This window comes from Felis catus, chromosome F2 (assembly GCF_018350175.1).
Source record: "Felis catus isolate Fca126 chromosome F2, F.catus_Fca126_mat1.0, whole genome shotgun sequence".
Lineage (NCBI taxonomy): Eukaryota > Metazoa > Chordata > Mammalia > Carnivora > Felidae > Felis > Felis catus.
Window position 1 is genome coordinate 70,411,859 of NC_058385.1, and position 21,777 is coordinate 70,433,635.

Sequence of the window (21,777 nt, forward strand, 5' to 3'; positions counted from 1 at the left end):
TTTCTTTGTGTTGAGGATATTTTTTTTTGAAACACTCTGTCAAAATCCTAGAGCAGGGCTACTGGCATATATATATATATATATATATATATATATATATATATATACACACACACACACACACACACACTGATATGTATAGAGATACAGATGCACACATATATATGCACACACAGATATATTACATCAATATATATTGGAAAGATATTAAATACTGTGTCTTCACCTGTCTGCATGGCTCTATCTCTCTCTTCCGTTTGCCCATCTCTCTCATCTGTGCTTGTCCATTTCTATCTCTGACCTCTTTATCTCACGATAAAACTGCCATTGACTGACTGCCTGTCGGGAGGAAATAATTTTTTCCTCTAAGCCTTGGGAGGGGAAACTGCCAATCCGTTACTGTTTCCTCCCTCCTAGATGGCTATCTGCGAAGTAAAAAGATTTTATTTTTTTCTCTCCTTCTGCAACATGGCCATCCTGTTACATCAAGCTGTACTCTGTAAGATTTGAGGAACAGGGGCCAGCAAACTTTTCCTGCAGAGGACCAAGATAGTCATTATTTCATACTTTGCCAGGCACATGGTCTCTATCACAATCACTCAGCTTCGCCATTGTTGTGGGGAAGACGATGTGTAAATGAACAGTGGGCCCGCATTCCAATAAAGTTTTATTCACAAAGATAAGGTAGTTTGCCAATCCCACTACTTGTGGGAGATGAGGCATCTCTTGACGTGTTTCTGAATTTCTTCCTTGGTCTCCCCCTTTTCGTGGGTGGTCCCAGATGATGCAGTAGGAGTGGAATCTGTGCTTGAACTACCACTGCCTGAATCCCAGCTTGTGCTTATTCCTACCTCATCACACTTCCTCTCCCGGGACACAATTTTCATCTGCTGAGGCCGAGAGTGAGGACTCCCTCCCTTTGCAGGAGGCTTTAATGGTTCCTCCTTTGCCCACCTGATAAGGGGTCATTCCCTCAGCCTGACCTTCCAAGTCTACCAAAGTAGGATTCCGTCCTCCCTCTTCCGGTTTCTGGTCCACTGGGTTTTACTTAAAATTTCCACTGTATTCATCCATATTTGCCCCTCACTCTCCTCCAAACGTCTCCGCTGCGTTTCCATTGCTGCTTCCAGCTCTGTATGGCTCCCCTGCCTGGAACTGCTTTTGATTTTCCTGCCCACTTATCTGTCTTTCTCCACATTCAAGTCCAGTCCAACTCTAATGAAAGGAATCTGGGTTAAGTTCTCTCCTGGGTATTCTTTTTTTTTTTTAATTTTTTTTTCAATGTTTTTATTTATTTTTGGGACAGAGAGAGACAGAGCATGAACGGGGGAGGGGCAGAGAGAGAGGGAGACACAGAATCGGAAACAGGCTCCAGGCTCCGAGCCATCAGCCCAGAGCCTGACGCGGGGCTCGAACTCACGGACCGCGAGATCGTGACCTGGCTGAAGTCGGACGCTTAACCGACTGCGCCACCCAGGCGCCCCTCTCCTGGGTATTCTTTACATGAGCCCCCCCTACCGAAAATTCTCCAATGCCTTTCAGTCATACTCACCATGGTTTGCCAAGCCCTGCGTGCTCTGTCCACTGACTACCACGACCTCCTCTCCTGCAAGTGTCTCCCACACCCTCCTGTCTCTGTACACATCTAGCTTCGTGGGTGTCTTAGGGCCATATTGGCACTTGCCTACCTCAGGGACTTTTACTTGGAATGGCCTTCCTCTTTTTGTCTAGGTAGTTAAGTGACTACTTCTCCCATCATTCAGGCTCTGCTTGCGTATGCTCTCCTTCAAGAGCCCTTCCCTCGCTGCCTAATCTAATGCAGCATACCCAAAGCCATTGTGAGACCCTGCTTCATTTTGTTTTCATAATAGCCTGCATTGAAAACCTGACACTCTGTTATATATTCATTTGTTTCCTTTCCCCTCGACTGAATGGAAGGATCCTCAAAAAGAGGGCCCTTTAATGCTTTGTTCATCAAGCTGGTCAAATGTTGAATCAACGCTGTTGACTGAAAGAAACCAGCAGGGTGAAACTTACTATGGGGAAAACAGCACAAAAAACAAACAAACAAAACAAAAAAACAAACAAAGCAAGCATCAGGTGACTCCTTGCACCAAATCTCTTGATAATCTCTTCTGGTTCTGAGATTTGGTGATTTGGGGTGATATCGTCTCTCTCTCTGAAAATCAGCTCATCCTCCTGACGTCTGCATTTCTGCTAATGGATCCATCATTCTTTCACCCATCCAAGTTCAAGAACCCAGCCATCTGTTAAAGCCTGTTATCAGGCCCTGTCTCCATCCTTCAGCTCAGCTTCCTCTGTAAGTTAGCTTCATGACACTGGCAGGCTGTGTCTATGGGGCAGGGAGGATGGCTGCAAATATTTCCAATTTATTTTCTCCTGATTTAGCAACATCAGCTAAAAAGGTACTTCCCTTCCCCAATGTCTGTGTATCAATCCAGGAAAAGACATTAATGGCCCTCCTTGAGTCACATGTCTGCCACTGAGCCAATTGTTATCTCGGAGGATTGGTCTTTATGATCAAGCTTTCTGTATCCGCCTTTGTGGCTGGGGGTGGGGGTGGGCTACACTGACTGAAGTCCTAACAGGACCATTAGAATGGGGGCGCATGTCCCTCAAAGGAAGCAGAGGTATTGGGCAGCCAAGAGCAGCCTGCGTCCGCTCCACAGATGCCTCGGATCCTGGAGCTACAGGGCTGTGGATGTAGGAGGCTCTGGGAGAGATTGTTGGATCATTGGTTCCTGAAGGCAGGCTCTTTCTCCTCCTGAGCACTGGCTGCGGATTACTTTCAAGCTGGACTTTCCAAAACGTGCCACGCATGTTCTATCTTCTTACTTGCCTCTGATGTTTTCTCTTCCTGGAATGATTTTGTCCCCCAACTCAATCTGAACCCATACAGAAAAAAAAAATGCTTTTTTTCAAGACACATTCTGAAGCTCTCCTAAAATCTTTTCTGAGGCTGTTGCCCTTGACTCTTCATGGCCTCTGATTTATGTAGATCTTTATTTTGTGCACTTGTGTGCTCTCCTCTAAGTTAACATGTTGTGTGTTAAGGGCTTCCTTCTTCTGATGTATTTTCATACGCTTTCTGGTTCATAGAATGTGCCTCTCACATAGAAGACACAGTTAATGTTTGTTGGATTGGATCTCATTGGGCTGAATTGAACGTGCCACTCTTCCTAACTTCTTCAGTCTGTATCATTCATTTGATAGTTACATTTGTCAACTTCGATTGTTAATTACTCATTTAGGCATATTTGTTGACCTTGTATCATCATTAACCAGCCTAGGGCCTTCACGATATTCGGTCCTCAAAAGATGTGCCATTCAGTGTGATGAATGCTGATTGTGTGCCTACCATATGCTGGGCTCTGTGTTTAGGGCTATGGCTGTGACAGAGAACCTGACTGGCCTGGTTGCTCCCTTCACGGAGCTTACAGTCCCGTCCGGTGGTCAGATAATGGAATGAGCGCTTATAGAACTGTGTGTTGAGAGCTGAGATGGGAGGGCACAGGTGGCCATCAGAGAACATGAGTGGCTTGTGGGAAAGGGTCGCCTCTGCCCTGTGTATGAGATGAATGACTTTGCAAGGTAAAAGGGGAAAAACAGCCATTTCCTTTCTTGATTAGGTCAAGTGTCACCTTCTGCAGCTTAAGCTGAACCCCTACCTAGGGGTTCTATTCTTCTGGGTTTTCATGGTCCTCCCTTTTATCCTTTCTCACTGCATGTAATACATTATATTGACGTCTTCTATTTATAGTTTGGCTTACACACAGAAAAGAGATTGTATCTAACTCAACAGGTCTGTCTCTGTGTGTCTAGCACTATGCTTGGCATATAGTAAGTGCTCAAGAAATTTTTGTTGAATGCAAAACTGAGCGAGCCAAGGTGCCCCTGGGTTGGGTTGCGGTAAACGAGAGGTTCCTCTGAAAGCTCCACATATTAATGGCCGCCTTGTGGCCTGGGTAATGTACTCAATGTTCATGGGGAATGGCTCCTTGTTACAGAAGAAAGGGTGAAGGAACTCAGGGACAAAGGCTGATGTTCTGAGATTGTTTGAAGCAAGATAATCTCACAGCTAGTAACAAGGAAGCACATGACCCCTTGTGCTAGACTAGAGGACAAGGAGACCTTGAGTCCCAACTGCAGGGTGGGAGGTATAGCTATTATCTTCCACCAAGAGGTTACTAGAAAGTACACCTCCTCCCCGTTCCTAAAAGTCAGGGCCATGGCCTTGTCTGGGGCCCTGTCCTGTTTTGAAGAAGGTTGTGCTTTGGCCCTTGCTTGTGGTTTCCTTCTTCAAAAACAAAACTATGCTCAGTCCTTGAGTAAACTGTATTCTCTGCTGGGGAAGGGGACCAAAGCAATACCAGCAAAAGCTAACACTGGACACTGAACTAGCAGGTGCTCTTGGGCACTGGTGGGAACTCCCAGCGCAGGGGAGGGGAAGGAGAGAGAATTGTGGTGGTTATCTGCTGGCATCCATAACGTGATAACTACCAGTTATTATCATTGCTAACATTTCGCAGTCATTATGCCCTAACTTTGTGTCAGCCCCTGTATTGATGACTTTACGTGGACATTCTCATTTGTTCCAGACAACAACCTCGCACGGTGCAGACTCCCAGCATCTTCTTTTTGCAGACGGGTAACTGAAGCATGGAATAAATTGCTGAGCATTGTTCTGTGCCAAGCAGTCTAAGTGGTGCCTAGAGCCCATGCAATCCCCACAACGGTTCCACGTAGCAGGTCCTAGGGTCATTCCCCGCCTACAGTTATCCACGAGATAAACTGAGACCCTAAGAGGTGAAGTCATGTGCTCAGGGCCAAGCAATAAATGGGGATGGGATTGGAGCCCATGTCTGCTTGAGTTGGAAGCCCACTGAACCACTCACCTGCCTTCACAATGCATTATCTGCCTCCTCTGTCAGATGTGTGTCTGCAGGCAACAAGGGGTTTGGGGAGTATCTAGGGGTAGAAAGAGCAACCAGGATATCTGAAGTTTAGAGACCTGAAATGTTTTAACAAAACCAATACAATAGTGCTCATTAATTTTGTGTATCTTGGGCACAGGGACTTTGCCCGAGTCATCTTGAAGTCTAGCAGTTCCTCTGAGACATGGTAGCCATTACCCCTGTTTTACAACATAACAAACAGACTTCAGAAGGCTAAGTCACTTGCCAAACGTTACTAAGCTACTCAGTGCTCAAGCAGTGCTTTCAATCTGGCTCCACCCACTACCTAAGCCGGTACTGGCGTAGGCTCTTCTATGAGACCTCTACCCTGGTTTTCATGTCTATACACATTACCCCAACTTGATCTGCAAAGCCACAAGGTGAAAGCCTCTAGGAAGATAACATTACACCCAGGAAAGGTTACATCTTCTATGATAGGCAGAACAGTTGGCCACATTAAGTGCTTATACTCAAGATTACTGCCCGGAGCATCCTTCTAAAGGGGTGGCTTCATGTATGTGCAGTAAGGAAAGTCCTATAGGTCCCCATGCTCAGAAGAGCCCCACGCTTGCTGTAACACTCTGTTGCTACCACTTTGGAATTCTGGATAAGCTTATATTTGAACTTGAGTTTTGTCAGTGAAGTCCGATGGGGCAATAGAACACGTAAGTGATCAGAGGAGATAGGCACAACACTGCATCTGTTGTTCATTGGCACCCCGGTCACATATATAGTTTTTGCCATGCCCCGTGAGGACAGAATTCTGGGGGGCCCATGATGCATGGGAGTTGGCAAGATTCAAAGTCAGTATCAACTATGTGTGCTATGGAAGCTGCCACTGCCTTTGACTGTATGTTGTATGCATGTATGTTGAGAAGGTGCAATAAAAATAATTGAGTTGGTTTGTGCAGTATTTCCACTGTTTTGGTGAGAATGAGATACGTATGCATGCACGAACTACAGAATGCAAATCGTGTAATATTGGTGATTCCGCACGAGGGTCAAATGCTCTCGTATCTGCACTTAACATAAAGTACAACATAAAGATGGAGGGTAAACTTCATGCCAGTAGTTTACAATTTTAATTATGCTTTCTTTAGAATGGCATTAAATAGCAAATAAAAGACACCATGACAAGTCAAGAGTAAGGCTGTGGAAGAAAGGAAAAAGCTTTGTATCTTAGTGCTTTGAATAGTACTTTTCCCTCCTGCTTTTCCAAGGGGAACCACATTTTCATTAGGTCTTTAGCCCTGGCCCCTTGTGAGAACAGCAAACTGGGGCTTGCCCTAAGTGCAGGAGGTGGTGATCCCCAGTGTGCCCACATCTGAGCCTGCTGGCCTGCTCTGGGTGGCTGGGCTCAGGGGCAGAAGGAAGCACGAAGCATGTGGGTTGTGGCATTGCTGTTCCAAGACTTCAGTGCTCTCCCCAGGCTCCATCTCTGAATGCCTTTTCTGGGGGGTCCGGGACTGAATGAATTAGAGAAGAGTTACAAGTAAAGTGACAGAAGGAAGAGAGGGCTAGGGAATGTGTGGAGAATTCTTCTCCCCATGGGATTTGGTGATGGAGGCAGGCATGGCTGGCTTTCAGAGACTCCGGGAGCAAGATACCTGGGCACATGAGTGAGGCTGTTGGGTGCTCCATGGCTTGGCTGTCTCTGTAGTCACAGGTTCCTAACGATGCTTCTGGGGCTGGAAAGGCAGTCTTTGGTGAGCGTGGCCTCCTGGGAGCATACAGCTGCTTGGAGGCTGAGGCCCAGCTGGAACTTGTCAGCGGCCTGGCAGGTGGAGCGCCCTGAAGCATTTTTCTTGCCTGGACACCAGCGGCTCTCTGACTTCAAAGCTGGAACACACTGACCCGGAACACAGTGACCTTGGCACAATTCCCTCCTATCTCCTCTCCTGCTCACCAAGCAGAGAGGAGGGAGCCTAGCTCCCTTGCACTGGCTCTTTCCTGCTTGGAGGCCAGGTTTTCCTTAGCTCCAGACCCTAGGAGAAAGGAGAGCTGGTGGCCACTGCCCCTCCAAGCGTCTGGGGAGCCAGACTGGATTCCACCAGACTTAGAATTTAGAATTTTGATGAATTGTGTGTCTGCCTGTGAGGTTTTCTCTCTCCAGTCACCAGCTCTGAGTGAGACCTGCTAATAGGAGTACCTGCCTCTGCTTTAGAAAAATTAAAGAGTGGAGCCACCTCCTACCTGCCATCCAGCCTCTCAAATGCCATCTGGTTATGGATGAGTCAAATTCGATCAGATTGAGCTGACAGTTATTAAGGGCTCATCGAGCCTCAATCTCCTCATCTTTAAAATGGAGATCATAACAGAAACTTCCTAGGGTCAAAACGAAGATTGAAGCTAACGTGCATAAAGTGCCTAACAGTACCTGGCACAAGGCAGCAAGCAATCAAAATCAAAATAATAGCCGCTGGCACCATCATCAGAGTTATAATTGTCCTAGGCTGACTTGTCGTACATTATCTCTCGTCGTCACTGATTACTCTGGGAAGTAGGTACTATTATTGACACAACTGCTTCTCAGCTGGGAAACAGGGTGGGGAGCTACAGAATCACCCTTCCACACTCATATCGCTAGTACGTATTGAGATGGGGTCATGTAACCTGGTCTGTCCCACTCCATCTTGGGACTTTCTTTCTCTCTCCATCTGTATATGTGTGTGCATGTGTATACACATACACACACACACACACACACACACACACACATATAATCTGTATATATTCCCCCTCCCCCTTGGCTTACCTCCATGAACAATGGAAGTAGAGTATGGTTTATGTTGTTAACGCCTGCAGAAGGCTTGTTTTCCTCATTATCATCATTATTATCAATAATAAACCTAGAGAGAGCTATCAACATTTGTATAGGACTTGGTAGTTTATAAGATACTTTCACTCACATTCTTTTTTTGGAATCTACAATCCTGCTTTTGTATATGAAAAGAAATGTAGGAAGTCTTGAGACAATGACTTTGTGGGGATACTTTCTTCTGAGTTAAGGCCTTATTTACATATGCCAGGGAATGATTAGCTACTTCCTGGGCTATGTACTGATGTGACCTGCTTTAATCTCAACTCTGCCATTTATGGGCTATGTGACCTCAATCGTTCTATGTCTGTCTCTTCATCTATAAAATGGGGATAATTATAACACTATGAAGCAATGTGTAAAAATGGCCACCCATAAGAGCTTGATCAGTAGTAGATATTATTAGGCTGAGAAATACCCATGTTCTGCTCTTTTTTTGCAGAAGCAGCTGGGTAAAATTGGACTTAAAGGCGTTAAGTTAGAGAATACCAAGGAAACCAACGAGCACTTGTGGAATTAGGCAGAACTCCCAGTGTTCTAGGATAATCAGAAATGGCAGTGACCAAGGGTGGGGTTTTGGTTCAGGACTAAGGACAGTTCCAACTTGCTTCCTGCCCCCTCATTGGGGACACTCTGCTTGTAGGGTCTGCAGACACATCTTCCACCTCAGGACTTCCCTGGTCTGTACTTGCCACAATCTCCCAACCTCTCTGCGTCTGCCCATGTCATTCTTCCCATCTGAAATGCTTCTCCTTCCTTTCTTATCACACAATATTTCTAACACAGCAAGAAGCATGGGGACTTTGCGCCTACCACTCCAATTTAACACATGTTGACATTTTGCCATCATTGATCATGATCTTTTGTTTTTTTAAAAAGGAAAGTTGGCAGAGGTCATTAAAGTTCCCTTGGTGTCCCTCCCCATCGTATATCTCTTCTTCCTGCCCAGAGGTGACCACTGTTGTAAAGCTTGTGCGCAGCCTTCTGGATCTTCCTTTCTCTACCACCAGTTCCTGTCCAGTCACCCGAGCCCTCTACACTTTTTAAAAGCAGAGCCAAAGTCCCACTCCTCTAGCTCATGATGATCCTTCTTGCAGAGTGCTGTTGTGCTCAATCTTAGAGGATTTTCTAGGATTTGTCATGTATCATCTTAAGCATTTATCAACATGTGCTGAACAGCCCCTACTCTGAAGCAGTGATTTTCTGTTTGCTGGGGTTGAGAAAAGGAGTTCCACATGGTCTCTGCCTCTGAGAGCCCTTGGACCATGGCACATGGCCACAGTGTTCACATAGGACTTAGATCTCACATAAACCCTTGGGGCCTTGAGACCCAAGGCTGGAAGCAGCACCAGAATAAAAGGTGAGGTAGAAATACCCAGGGTATTTCATGCCTTGAGTAGTGTTCTGTAAACATTATCATCTGATTTAAAGTTTCAAAACCCAGGGAAATGAGTGTTACAACCTTCCCTTAATAGATGTAAAGTCAAGGCTCGAAGAACCATCAAACTAAAAAGCTCAGTTAAGAAACACAGCTCATATTTGAATTAGGGCTTCCTAAAGCCACTATCCATCTTTATCTGGTCCCTTGTTTGTTCGTTCATTCATTCATTCATTCATTCATTATGAGGAAGAGAGGAGAGAGAGAGAATGCATGAGAGTAGGGGAGGGACAGAAAGAGAAGGAGAGAGAGAATCCCAAGCAGTCTCCAGCCCAGTGCAGGGCTCCATTTCACTGCCATGAGATTATGACCTGAGCTGAAATCAAGAGCTGGTTGCTTCATGGACTGAGCCACCCAGGTGCCCTTCTGGTTCCCTCTTTAGACCATGAACGACTTGAGGCAGAAACTGAGCCTAACTCATCTTCTGTTCCCAGGTGCAGCACTATCATTTAGCAGGTATTTGATTTATGAAAGTTTATGTTGCCTTCCATGTCCAGGGTACCAAAGAAACAAGGACACGTAGGGCTCTGCCTTCGAGGAGCTTACCGTCTAGATGAGAAGGCAGAGAAGTGGTGCCTAAATGCCCATCACACAGCATGAGATTCCTACCCTGAATGGGAGATGGAATTATATTTTCTGTACTAGTCTTGCCTTTTAAAAACATCAGGACAAAGCACCGAAGACCCAACATGCATTCGGGAGGGACTTCTGCATTATGTAGCCAGGCCAACTGTCCTCTCCCCATGTCTGACATTCCTGGTTTCACCCCTGGCTTTTCCATTCATCCTCTGCTCTGTTACCCTTCCTACTCTGGGCTCAAACTTGCCACCTGGGTTCTCAGCTATCTTATCTCCCTTTGGTGTCTCTTGTTGTCTTGATGAAAATCTTGATAAAAATGCTTCAACTTTGTGACAGCCCATTAGCTGAATCAGACCCTACTCCCTGGTTCTCCTTATTCCTTCCCTTCACTACCTCCAGAGGATGTGGCTTCAGATGTACACTACCCCCTAATGCCCCTTCCAGAATAAGTGTCTTCTCGAAAATAGAGTCTGGGGCAGGGGCTCTTAACCTCTGGGTGGCATGGATGACCTCGTCAAACTAGTGAAGCCCAGGACCACTCCTCCAAGGAAACTAGTTATATTGAGATGCAGTTACCAGTCAGGAGATCTATCTATCTATCTGTCCATTCATTATCTATCTATCCATCCATCCATCCATCCATCCATTATCTATCTATCTATCTATCTATCTATCTATCCATTATATATCTATCTATCCATCCATCCATCCATTATCTATGTATCTATCCATCATCCATCCATCCACCCATCCATCGTCTATCTATCTATCTATCTATCCATTATATATCTATCTATCCATCCATCCATCTATCCATTATCTATGTATCTATCCATCATCCATCCATCCACCCATCCATCGTCTATCTATCTATCTATCTATCTATCTATCTATCTATCTATCATCTATTTCACTGTATTCATTATCTGTTGCTGAGCAATGAAGTTAACATATTAAAACAACAACGTCTATTATCTCACAGTTTCTGTGGGTCAGGGATCTGAGCATGGCTTAGCTTGGGTTTTCTGGCTCAGGGTCTCTCCTGAGGCTGTAGTGTGGGTGTTGGCCAGGGTTGCAGTCTCTTAAGATTGTCTGGGATTGAAACCGCTTTCTAAGCTCACTCACACAGTTGTTGGCAGGGTTTTGTTTTTCATGGGAGGTTGAACCGAGGGCCTTAGTTCCTCACTGTTTGTTGGCCAGGGGCTACCCTTAATTCCTCTCCATAGAGCAGCTCACACATGGCAACTGGCTTCATCAGAGTAAGTGAGAGGGAACACAAGCGAGACAGAAGTCACTATCTTCATAGTCTCATTTTGTATGTGATATCCCTCACTCTTGCCATACTCTATTCATTAGAAGCGGGTCACTAGGTTCAGCCCCCATTCACAGGAGGGGATTATCCAGGGTATGAGTACCAGGAGGTGTGGTCAGTAAGGATCCTCTAGGGGCATGCGTACACAGGTATTGCAAGTGCTTATTGATGAAGGCATTAAGTAAGATCTAAGAAGTCCAATAACTAATGTAACTTTGAAGTAGACATAAGTACCTGCAAAGGCTGACACATGATATGAAATTATCTGTGATTCTTGCTGGTGATAAAAATCACAGATCTTATTAATATTGGGGCTTGTTGCCTACATTCACAGGGGATAAAAATGCTGAATTTCAGTTAGAGGTGAGGGAAAGTAAGTGCATTTTTTGCTGCATCCAAATACACAGACTCCCAGCAATCTGTCTTCTGATCCTTGTAAAGAGTCCATGGACTGAAGTTAAGATCCCCTGCTCAAGAAGCGGAAGACAGACAGATGACGTATTGATTGACCACAGATGATGTGGACCACCTACTTGAAGTAATTGAGCCTCCTTGGGGCTAAAAGATGTTCCAAGAGGGTTTACAAGGTGACCAGAAGTTAGTGGGGGTCACTATGGGTCCAGGTTCTGGTTCTTAACCTTACATATTTGTAAAATAATTTTTTGGTATATATTCTAAGGTGATCAGGATTTAAAATTAGGCTTATGAGCAAGATTCATAAGAGACTAATGTATAATACATATTTTACTCAATCACTAGTTCATTTAACCACTCGCATGGTCTTCCACTCTTTCAGCATACATTGTTGAACACAACACTTACTGACTGCTACTGTTGGCCAGGCACAGAGATATATGTTAGGGCCCATGGTATCCAAGATGTAATTTATGACCAGGAGTTCATGGTTGTTCACAGTGGTCTTTGACTTTCCTTTCACACAGATGTGTGTGTGACCTTGACTGTATGGAGAACCATTCTCTTTCCCAACTGTTCCTGCACTAGCCTACCTCCACACAGAAATTTCCAAAGTCTCAGAAGAACTGGAGAGGAAGCTTCTTCCCTAGCTTACTCCTTCCCATGAAAGAATGGCTTTTCTGACCGGTGAGGCTGGGACCAGGGCCTCTACCTGGCACTGACATGCTATTTAATCTCTCTCTGTCTCTTTTTTTTAAAGTTTATTTATTTATTTTGAGAGAGAGAGAGAGTAGGGGATGGGCAGGGAGAGAGGAGAGACAGGGAGAGAGAATCCCAAGCAGGCTCTGCACTGTCAGAGCAGAGCTCGATGTGAGGCTCGAACTCATGAACCTTGAGACCACAACCCAAGCCAAACCTAAGAGTCAGATGCTTGACCAACTGAGCCACTCAGGCACCCAGTTCTCTCTAGAGTCACACATCTTCTCTCAGCTCATACCTTTGCTATAAGTCAGGCCGCTGGAGCAGACCTTATCCTGAGTCAGGGTAAAAGAGGAATAGGAGGGGTGAGGAAGAGAGCGAGGGAAGACAGGAGGAAGGCCTGAAGTTTCATGGCTGCAATGCAGTGAGTAAGCCCCTTGGAAGAAGAAGGAACAGGAAGCAGATTTTGGACTCAGTTCTAAGCCATGTTTTCTAGTCTGTATTTATCACCATAATGCATATAGTCCATCCCTACCTAACCCCCAGGTCTGTGGCTCAGCTGGAGGGGAGAGGGGTGTAATTATCACCAAACATTTTATCTCCTCCCGTGGCCATACCCAGGGTGACACACAGTTCACCATGCCCTAGCCACAGTTCATACTTATTTCTCCTATGCAAGAATGTCACTGCTTGTTTTTAATAGAGGTTTTACTTTTAAAGTTCATTTATTTTGAGAGAGAGAGAGAGAGAGAGAGAGAGAGAGAGAGAGAGAGAGAGCGCACATGAACAGGGGAGGGGCAGAGAGAGAATAGAGCGAGAATCCCAAGCAGGCTCCATACTCTCAGTAAAGATCTGCCTGATGTGGGGCTCAATCCCACAAACCATGAGATCATGACCTGAGCCAAAATCAAGAGCCAGATACTCAACTGACTGAGCCCCCCAGACACCCCCAGAATGTTATTATTAAGGTCATAATTCATTTCAATAGGTCTTCATTCAACAAATATGTATTAGACACCTATGACGTGCCAAGCAATGATCAAGACACTAGAGAAGGCGGCAAGCATAAGACAGAGTGCCTGCTCTCCTGTTGCTTATATCCTGGAGGACAGAGACATGTAATAAAAAGTACACCAAGATATGGACAAGATCCTGGAAGTGCTTCATAAGTAAAAGGCAGCAGACTGGAGAGAGAATGACCAGGGATACTCATGTTTGACATGGTGGCCAGGGAAGGCCACTCTCTGTGAAGATAGCATTAGACTGAGACCTGCAGGGAGGAGCGGGACAGGTGGTGTTTGGCTGGAGAACACTTCAGGCAGAGAGAACTGCCTGGGCTCTTAGGCTTGGCATGTCTGAAGAAAGAAAGAAATTTGTATATTTTTACCTGTGTTCAAAGAAATACACGTGTAATATAATCAGTTGTATGTACCAGCGGTATGAATGAATGCATATCTACCAAAGTAAGAGTTCTTTCTGGGCATACGTCATATTTATTTTGTCTACCACAATTTGGGAAAACTAATCACTCACCTGAGAACTTGGAGTGATTCTAGAGACTCAAATACCTACCAGCCTCTGTGCCTATCTTTCTAGAACAGGTCTGGATAATTCTGGTCTTGGTCTATTTATTCTAGACTCTACACACCCCTTCTCTATGTTGAATGACTTTATCTTCAGATGAATATACCTTAGACTTTTAAGCAATCCATTCATCTGGCTATTCCTTCATGCACTTTCATCTAAGGAGATTTCTGATTTCTTTAAAGCTCTGGGTCTTTCCTTTGTCCGTGGGAAATGCTCCACCCTCAAAGATCTCTGAAATATTATAAATATTCACCATTAGGCATTAAAATTCTCTTTGCTGGTTGTTGGTAAGTTTCTATCCGGGGGAGCCAGGTGTGCTAGCATTTCTTCCTCTCTGTCCCTGGCTGTCACTGCCACTGGGTCAAACCACACTCCATCCAGCCGGCAGATCTTTCTGTCTCCCTCTCCTCTAGGTTCCCTTTGGCACCAAATGCAAATTGAAGAGCCCAGAAAGAGGACCTAAAGAGGGGGCTTCCTGGTGGGCATGAGTGAGTCACCGGCAGAATCACTGCTCCTTCTCCCCATGTGATGAGTCACGAGTGGCTGGTCACCCGGACAGAGAATGTGTCAGTCTCTCTCTTCCCTCTGCCCTCCACGTGGGCCCATCAGAGACATTTGACCCAACTCTATGAGAAACTTCAACCAATGAGGAGGGTAGGAAAGCCCTGCTTTCTAGAAGGTTGAGCTGCAGCTTAAATGTTGTGACAGAGACTCAAGATAGGTTTGTCCTCCTGGCTAGCAACCACCGAAGCCACGTCCTGGTGACTCAGGACCACTTCCTCCACAGATACAGTTGCTCTATTTTTTCATCTGAATGTGGTCTCATCCTTATGGTGTCATTGCATTTGCCAGGAGCAACTCAGAACAAATGAGGGCTACTTCCTGCAAGGCCAAGAATAATAAAGGCTTCTGTGAATTAGGTACCCACTCTCCGAAGCGCTTGGCGGCCGTGGTCTTTTGCTTCTTCCACTTTCTAACATCATGCTGTGCTCTAGACCATGAAGCCAATGCGCAGGGAGCTTCAACAATCTCTAGGTTCTCATGGTAGGAAAGGGGAAAGCAGAGGTTAGAAGCAAGTGGCCATATAATTCATCATCCAAATCAGGGTACTTTTGAGAGTAAAAGGGAGAGATTATTAGGACTTTTGCTAGGCAGCAGATGTAAGGGTCGAATGTTCCAGAAACTCAGAATATATGGATGCTTGGATTTTGAACCAGTCTTTTCGGCTCCAAAACTCTGCTCTTCCCCCACTCATCCTAATGATCCCCAGCAAGGTAACAGTAGGGATTGGAGTCTAGCTCCGCCACTCCCTTTGTCACCTTGTCACTCCCTGAATCTTCCCCCTCTCTTCCCATCCCGGGATATCGGGAGGAAGTCCAAACCTCTGTGCTTTGAAGAAGCCCTGTGGGTGATTCTGATGTGTTGCCAGGTGGAAGGCTCCTGAGTTCAATGCTGTGGTTTTGGGGAACACAAAGTCACTCTTGCTCACTCTTGTATCTTAGTAGCTGATGCATAGAGAGGCAGTAGGTGCTTAATAAATGTGCAGTGAATGAATGAATCATCGAGTGAATGGAATTCTGTACAGAGACAAGCAGGGATGAGAGTCCCCGTGCGTCGGCGGGGATAGCCAGCCTAGGAAGAGAAATGAAAAAGAGGTAAACAGCAGGCGCATCTCCCAGGCGAGGCTTCAGTTTCACCTTTAACGCGGAGCCACCGAATGTTCCGAGCAGGAGACTGACACTCTCCGCTTTGGATTTTGGAAAGAACACTCCCACAGTTGTTTTCTAGGTTCGGCCTGCGGGAAACTGGACACTGAAGGTATTTAAAACATGTTTTCAAAGGGCTACTGAGTTCCCAGCATGATATGACCTTTTACATATTTGAGAATTCTCCAAGCTGGGCACGCACCGCCCCTGTTCAGCGTCAACCTCGGGACACGCCCTCTCTGGCAACCAGTCACCCCCGTGGGGCATCTGGGAGTCACTCTTGCAGGGGAATCGGTGCTCCCAGCGTGTTCGCTAGCTTCCCCCCCAGTACCAGGAGCTCCTTCCTGTTGGAGGGCTTGGACACCGTGTGTCACAGCTCTTCAGCTGGGGAGAGGGTACCTGAGGGGATCGCAGACGCGGCTGTTGGCTTTTCTCCAGAGCGGTGCTGTGGTTGTTATTTGCTCCACCAGGGCAGCCCAGGGGACCTTGCTGGTTGCAGCCCTGTGTCCTGGGGCTTCCCACAGAGCTTTGCCCTGTCTGGTCTGCAGGCCGCGAGGCTGGGTGAGATGAAAAGACATCGTTGACACTTAATGGTGACTGGAACGCTCTCTCTATAAAACCAGTTGATGTGGAGACCAATTCATAAGCACTTCACAGTCCAACGAGGGATGGCAGATCCCTGGTATTGACCCTTTAATTGGCTCCCCACCAGGGACAGATTTCTTCTGAGACAGTTCGCAGACCTGGGGCAGGGTTGGCCAGGCCCAGCGCTCACCGGTTTGGGCCTCACCTCCTCTCTCTTGCTGAATTCTGACTCACGCCGAATTCTGACTCCCCCTTTCCACAAGTATTTACGCACCATGTCAGGCCTTTCCCCAGGCTGTTCACAGAGATATTGTAATTTAATCCTCAGGCTTTGTCAGCATTCACTGACAGTCTTCTGCTTGTGTCTCTCGGGCCAGAATGAGCTAAGCGCGACCCTTGCTATAAGGTGGGCTGGGGACTCCTGAGACGCGCTTCCCGGCTCCCTTGTTGGAGGCAGCAATGGGGAAGAGGGAGGGAAGGGGCGTTACAGTAGTCAGCTGGCATTGTTTGGTCCACAGCTACCACTCTGGTCCCCATTATGCAGAGTGGGAAACTGAGTCACACGGAGAGAAGTAACTTGCTCAAGATCACTGAGTGAGATGGGACGGGGACCTGGTTAAAATCCCAGGCTGACAACGCCCAAGTCTATGCTGGTAATGACCAGTTCTCCCGTGGAGACCCTCCCAGGGAGAGGGAGAAGTAGGTGGTTCCGTGGTATGTGAAGAGACAGAACGTAAAAATGACGGTCACCTATCTCAGGGAGAGAATGGTACCGAGGACGGGTCCAGGACTCTGCCTGAAATGGACACATTGGAGGATCACCCAGAAATATAAATAATACTATCAAGTTTTTAGGGGACTTTGCCTATTGGTTCCAATTCTAATAACAAACACGTATTATCATCTTCCTTTAAAATGAGATAATGGAGGCTCGCAGAGGTTATATGATTTGCCCAGAGTCCCAGCTGGACACAAACTGGGTCTGTGTGGCTTCAAAGTCCAAGCGATGATTGTGTTTTCTCCGCACTGCCTTCTTCCAAGGAAAAGCCAGAACAGGAGGCACCGGCTGGCTTCTGTGAATCGCATGTTGTTGGAATTCCTGTCCTTCCTCGACCCAGATTTGTAAACAGAGGCTTCCGAAGCCAAAGTACACAGGGGCAGATGTGAAGAAGCAATCCAACCGGGAGAAAGTCACATGTGTCCCGGTGGTGCAAGGCCTGAAGCCTGTGTCCCCAAGGACTCCTGCTGAGTCCCCGTTGGGGCTGCCCCGGGCCTGGGGATCTGCAGACGGCTGGAGCCTGGGCGGTCCGGCCGGAGGGCGCAGCCAGCGGACAGAGCTTCCTTTGCCTCTTCTGGGCTCTTCGCTGAGTCCTTTTAAAGGGAAGCGGAAGCAGGGAATAAGAAAAGATATTTGTCAACTGGAACTTTAATAACAGCTGCCATTTACTCACTCATTCAAAACAACTGCTGGTGCCCCTGCCAGGTGACAGGTTCTGTCCTAAGCGCTGAGGAGGCAGCAGGGATTGAAGCAGAATCCCTTGCCCTCAAGGAGTTTACAGTGTAGTGAGACAGACAATTGGGAAGATGCGTGTACATGTATAATGGGTGCTATACAAAGAAGGGGTGCCTAGTAAAGGGATAAAGACTAAAGAGGCCGGGGACACCTGTTTTTAGCAAAGAAGGTCAGAGAAGACTGGGCTCAGTGACACAGTGAGCAGAGGTCTGAACAAAGCAAAGCAGAAGGCCGGGCAGATAGCTGGGGCTTGGATGGTCTTGGCCAAGAGGCAGCAAGTTCAAATGCCCTGACAAAGGAGCGGGGTGCCTGTCTGGGGCGAGCGGAGAGCCGGATGAGTGGGGAGGGTCGGGAGACCAAAGCAGATCCTTGAACCCCACTCTGGACCTCCACAATCAGAATTCTGAGCCCTCCAGGTGTTTCTGATGCCTGCTAAAGTCTGTGAAACCCAGTTCTAGGGCAGAGATGAGCAAATACTTTCTCTAAAGGCAGATAGTAAATATTTTAGGCTTTGCAGATCAGATGGTCCTTGTTGCAAACACCCGCCTCTGCTGGGTAGTCTGCAAGCCGCCAGAGACGACACAGAAATGAGTGGGTGTTGTTGAGTTCCTGTAAAACTTATTTTATTTGTTTGCCAACGTCTGCTCTAGGAGACTGGTTTGGTCAGTTGTTGCTGTGTAACAAATCATCCTAATACTCAGTGACTTCAAATCACAACCGCGTTTTGCTGCTCTGATATCGGCAGCTTCACTGATTGAGTCTAGGCTTGTCAGAGGAACGTGGGGTGGGGAACACACACTCTGTCTCTAGGGAAAAGAACTGTAGTCTCGTGGCAGAGGGCATGGATGAGGCCAAAAAGAGGGATGAAGAATTGGGACCAATAACTCCATATGTGATGGGGATTAAATAAAGCAACATCTGCCAAGTGCCCAGGAGTATCTAGGCATATGGTCAGTGCCTTGTAAATGCTGGCTACTGTTATCACGATTATTAGTGTTATTAATAATTATCCCTTCTTTGATACACATCAGGGCTGGCAATTGGATGAAGTCCATTCTTTGGGAAGGCTATTATGGATATCCTCAGTGATGGGTGTTCCTTACCGTTAGCGTTTATGACAAGGGGTGTAGGGACTCGTCCGTGTGAGCAGCTTGCGCTTGGCAATGTAGTTTGCTCTCGGTGCTGGGAGGCTATTTGTTTAGAGGAGGCACTAAGCCTACCTTGTCACTTCCTCATCAGGTGCTGCTCAAAAACAGATAAGTCATTCCCAATAGCCTGGGCAGAGTGGGAATTAAGAACTCACACTCCGGTTTGAAAGAAGAAATGGGTTGCTTGATTGGAGCTCAAATAACTGGGGGTTCTCAATGAACAAGAGTATGTTTGGGGCACATCTGAGGGGGAAGAGGCAAACGAGGAAGTAGCAAACTGGTCTTGGAGATTCACTCTATCAAGTAACGGCTAACGCGCAACGTGTCCTGGCTCAACACAACTTTGGTCCGAGTCCTTCACCAGCAGCTCCCACTTGGTCTCTGCAGACCATGTGCACTGAGATCACTTGGGGGCCTTAGCAACACAGACACATCTGTGGGGCCTAACCCTTAGTGATCCTGATTTGGGAGGGGAAGAGGGAACACTTTTGCTTTAAAAGCCTTCTGGTGCTCATGATGAGCAGTCCGGTGAGGGTGGCACTGGTCTCCCATTTGTGCATCACATGTATTTACACCGTTGCACAGAAGCCAGGGTTCCCGCTCACACCTGATGGGAACTGGAGAGTTCTGGATTCTCAGCTCTTAAGGAGCAAAAGCTACGTCTTATTCATCCTCATAGCCCGGGCAAGGTCCTTGGAGAGGCGTGATGTTACATCTAGCATTTACAGGGCTTTCGCTTTACAGGACAGGAGACAGAGGCCCAAGAAGGCTAAGTGACTCTCCCAGGGGTGTGCCAGTGCTGCGTCCCTGACTCTGTGCCCCCTGCCCCTCGGGGTCTGGCCCTTCCAAACTTCTTCTTGGGAAGGGAACTCCCATGTATGAAACATCTCTAACATGTCAGGCCTTGTGCTAGGTGTTTTAAACATGTTATTTCATTTTCTTCTTTAAGAAATAAAACTTGTTAAATTAGCATTATTAGCTCCACTTTATAGACCAGAAAATCTGCTGAAAGTCACACAGCTAATGAGTGAAGGAAGTCGAGCCAAATCAAGGTTTATTTGGTGGACATAGCGATTGGAAGGGTGCAGGAGGAGGCTTATGGGGTCCTGACAGTGCTCTGATTCTTGATCTGGATACAGCTCACTTGGAAGAAGGGCTTCAGGGTGTTAAAATGCATCACTGTACGTTTGGGCTTAGTGCATTCCTCAACGACAAGGTGGGAAAACCAATCCAGGTATGTCTGGGTTGCAAACTCATGCCATTTTGTTATGTCCTGCTGCCTCCTACAATGGGAGCTCAGCTCCTGTCCAATCAACACATGGGGGTGTTTCCATGCGAAGACACAGAGTGTGTAAAAGCAGGGCCTCAGTTAAAAATCAGGTCCTTTTCTTCCTTGGCCAGTATTTTTTCTTCTACTTCAACTGCCTCTGTGGAGGTCCCAGCAGGTGCCTAAACGTGACTTCCTGGGATTACTGTTATAGGGCGAATGTGTGCTCTCAGAGCTCCCTTTACACAAGACTGAGAAACTTCCCATATCATTGACACGTACCTCCCTAGGCCCCCAATTCCGGTGTCTTCTTTAAATTAAAAAAACACCCAATAACCAGCTTTATCTACCCATAACTGTCATATAATGAGCTTATTATATTTAAAGTATACAGTTAGATGGATTTGTACTTGTGAGACACTAGGTATAGTGCCTGGCACATGACAGGTGTTCATTTCATGATGGCAATTACTATCAGAACAGTGGGAATCATAACTGTCATCACACAGAGGTATTGGGAGGATCAATGGGAGGTGTCACAGAGCCTGGCCACTGAGCAGGCATTCAGTAAGTGGTCATGCCTCCCACGGCAACTTCACCAACCACCTGCTCCAACAAGAATGGGAGGTCTAGGATGACACTCAGAAGGTAGGACCCAGGAATGGTGCTCACAGATGGCAGGTGGGTTGCTGAGTCATGGTGAGGAGTAGAGAAGGAAGAGATGAGTTGGTGCCCTGGGAGGGAGGCTGCTGGGCACTTGGTAGAGTAGGGTTTGGACAGAGGAGGTCAGGGCTTTGATGGGGATGAAGGGGGAAAATATTCTGAGATGTAGGGAGGACAAGTGTGTGCATGCTGGTGTGTGTGAATGTGTGTGCATGTGCGTGTAAAATAAAGCTCAATTCAGCATGTATTATGATGCTCTTGTGGTGTGTCCATCCTTGTGCTAGATGCCCAGAGGAAGGCAGAGGGAAGCATCGTCAGTGGAGAACTGACCCACAACCACACAGTCCCTTCTCAGCGCTCTGTATATGAGCATTTCCAAAGCACTTTGCCATTGTCTTGTTGCATCTTCCGGAGTCCCAAGGTTTGGTTATTAGCATGTCCATTTTTACATATAAGGAGATAGAGGTTTGGCAATACAAAAGGCAGGATGAGCAATAATTTGGTGGCCAGGCAATATGAAGACCAGAGCTCAGGCAGGACAGGTGTTGGCTGCCGTGCCAGTCCAGCCCCCTTAATGAGGTCCAAAGAGGAGAGGTGTCTCCTTCAAGGTCAGGATAGAGGCAGAGGGTGGACAGGAGCCCAGATCTCTTGACTCCGAGTACCCTGCTTTTTGGTCATCTCACCCACCATTCAAAACACGTCCAGGATGCTGCCTCATTTGGAAGCCTCCCCGACCCATCCGTAGCCCAGAAAAGTTAAGCATTTCTGTTAACATTGAAGCATCCCCCAAGGTCGTATTGTTATTCTTATTACACTCTGTTCCCACGTATTTCCTTTTCCAATGAAGCAATGAGGGTAGGGACGGTCTTCTGTCAATGCGTCCCAATATCTTCCATGGTGCTCAGGAATTGGGGTGCTTAACAAATATTGTCTAGTGGATGATTCAATGAATTCATGAGTGAACAGACTAGGTCAGACAGATCTCATGGAAGGATAGGAATTTGGGTTTGGCTTTGAAGTACTGCTCAAAGTTACAGGGGCAGAGAAGAGAGCAAGGATGTTCCCAATGGAG

General features: G+C 46.7%; 1 protein-coding gene and 1 long non-coding RNA gene across 34 annotated transcripts in view; one reads left to right on the plus strand and one right to left on the minus strand.

The window, feature by feature from the left end:
• LOC102900020 overlaps positions 1–21,777 on the plus strand; it is a 369,137-nt gene that overhangs the window by 288,709 nt on the left and 58,651 nt on the right. The gene's annotated exons all lie outside the window — the stretch shown is intronic.
• On the minus strand, positions 6,044–7,224 carry LOC123383045. Its single transcript, XR_006592294.1, has 2 exons — positions 6,584–7,224; positions 6,044–6,442 (listed from the first exon to the last, which is right to left on the minus strand). It is a non-coding gene; the product is annotated as an uncharacterized LOC123383045 (long non-coding RNA).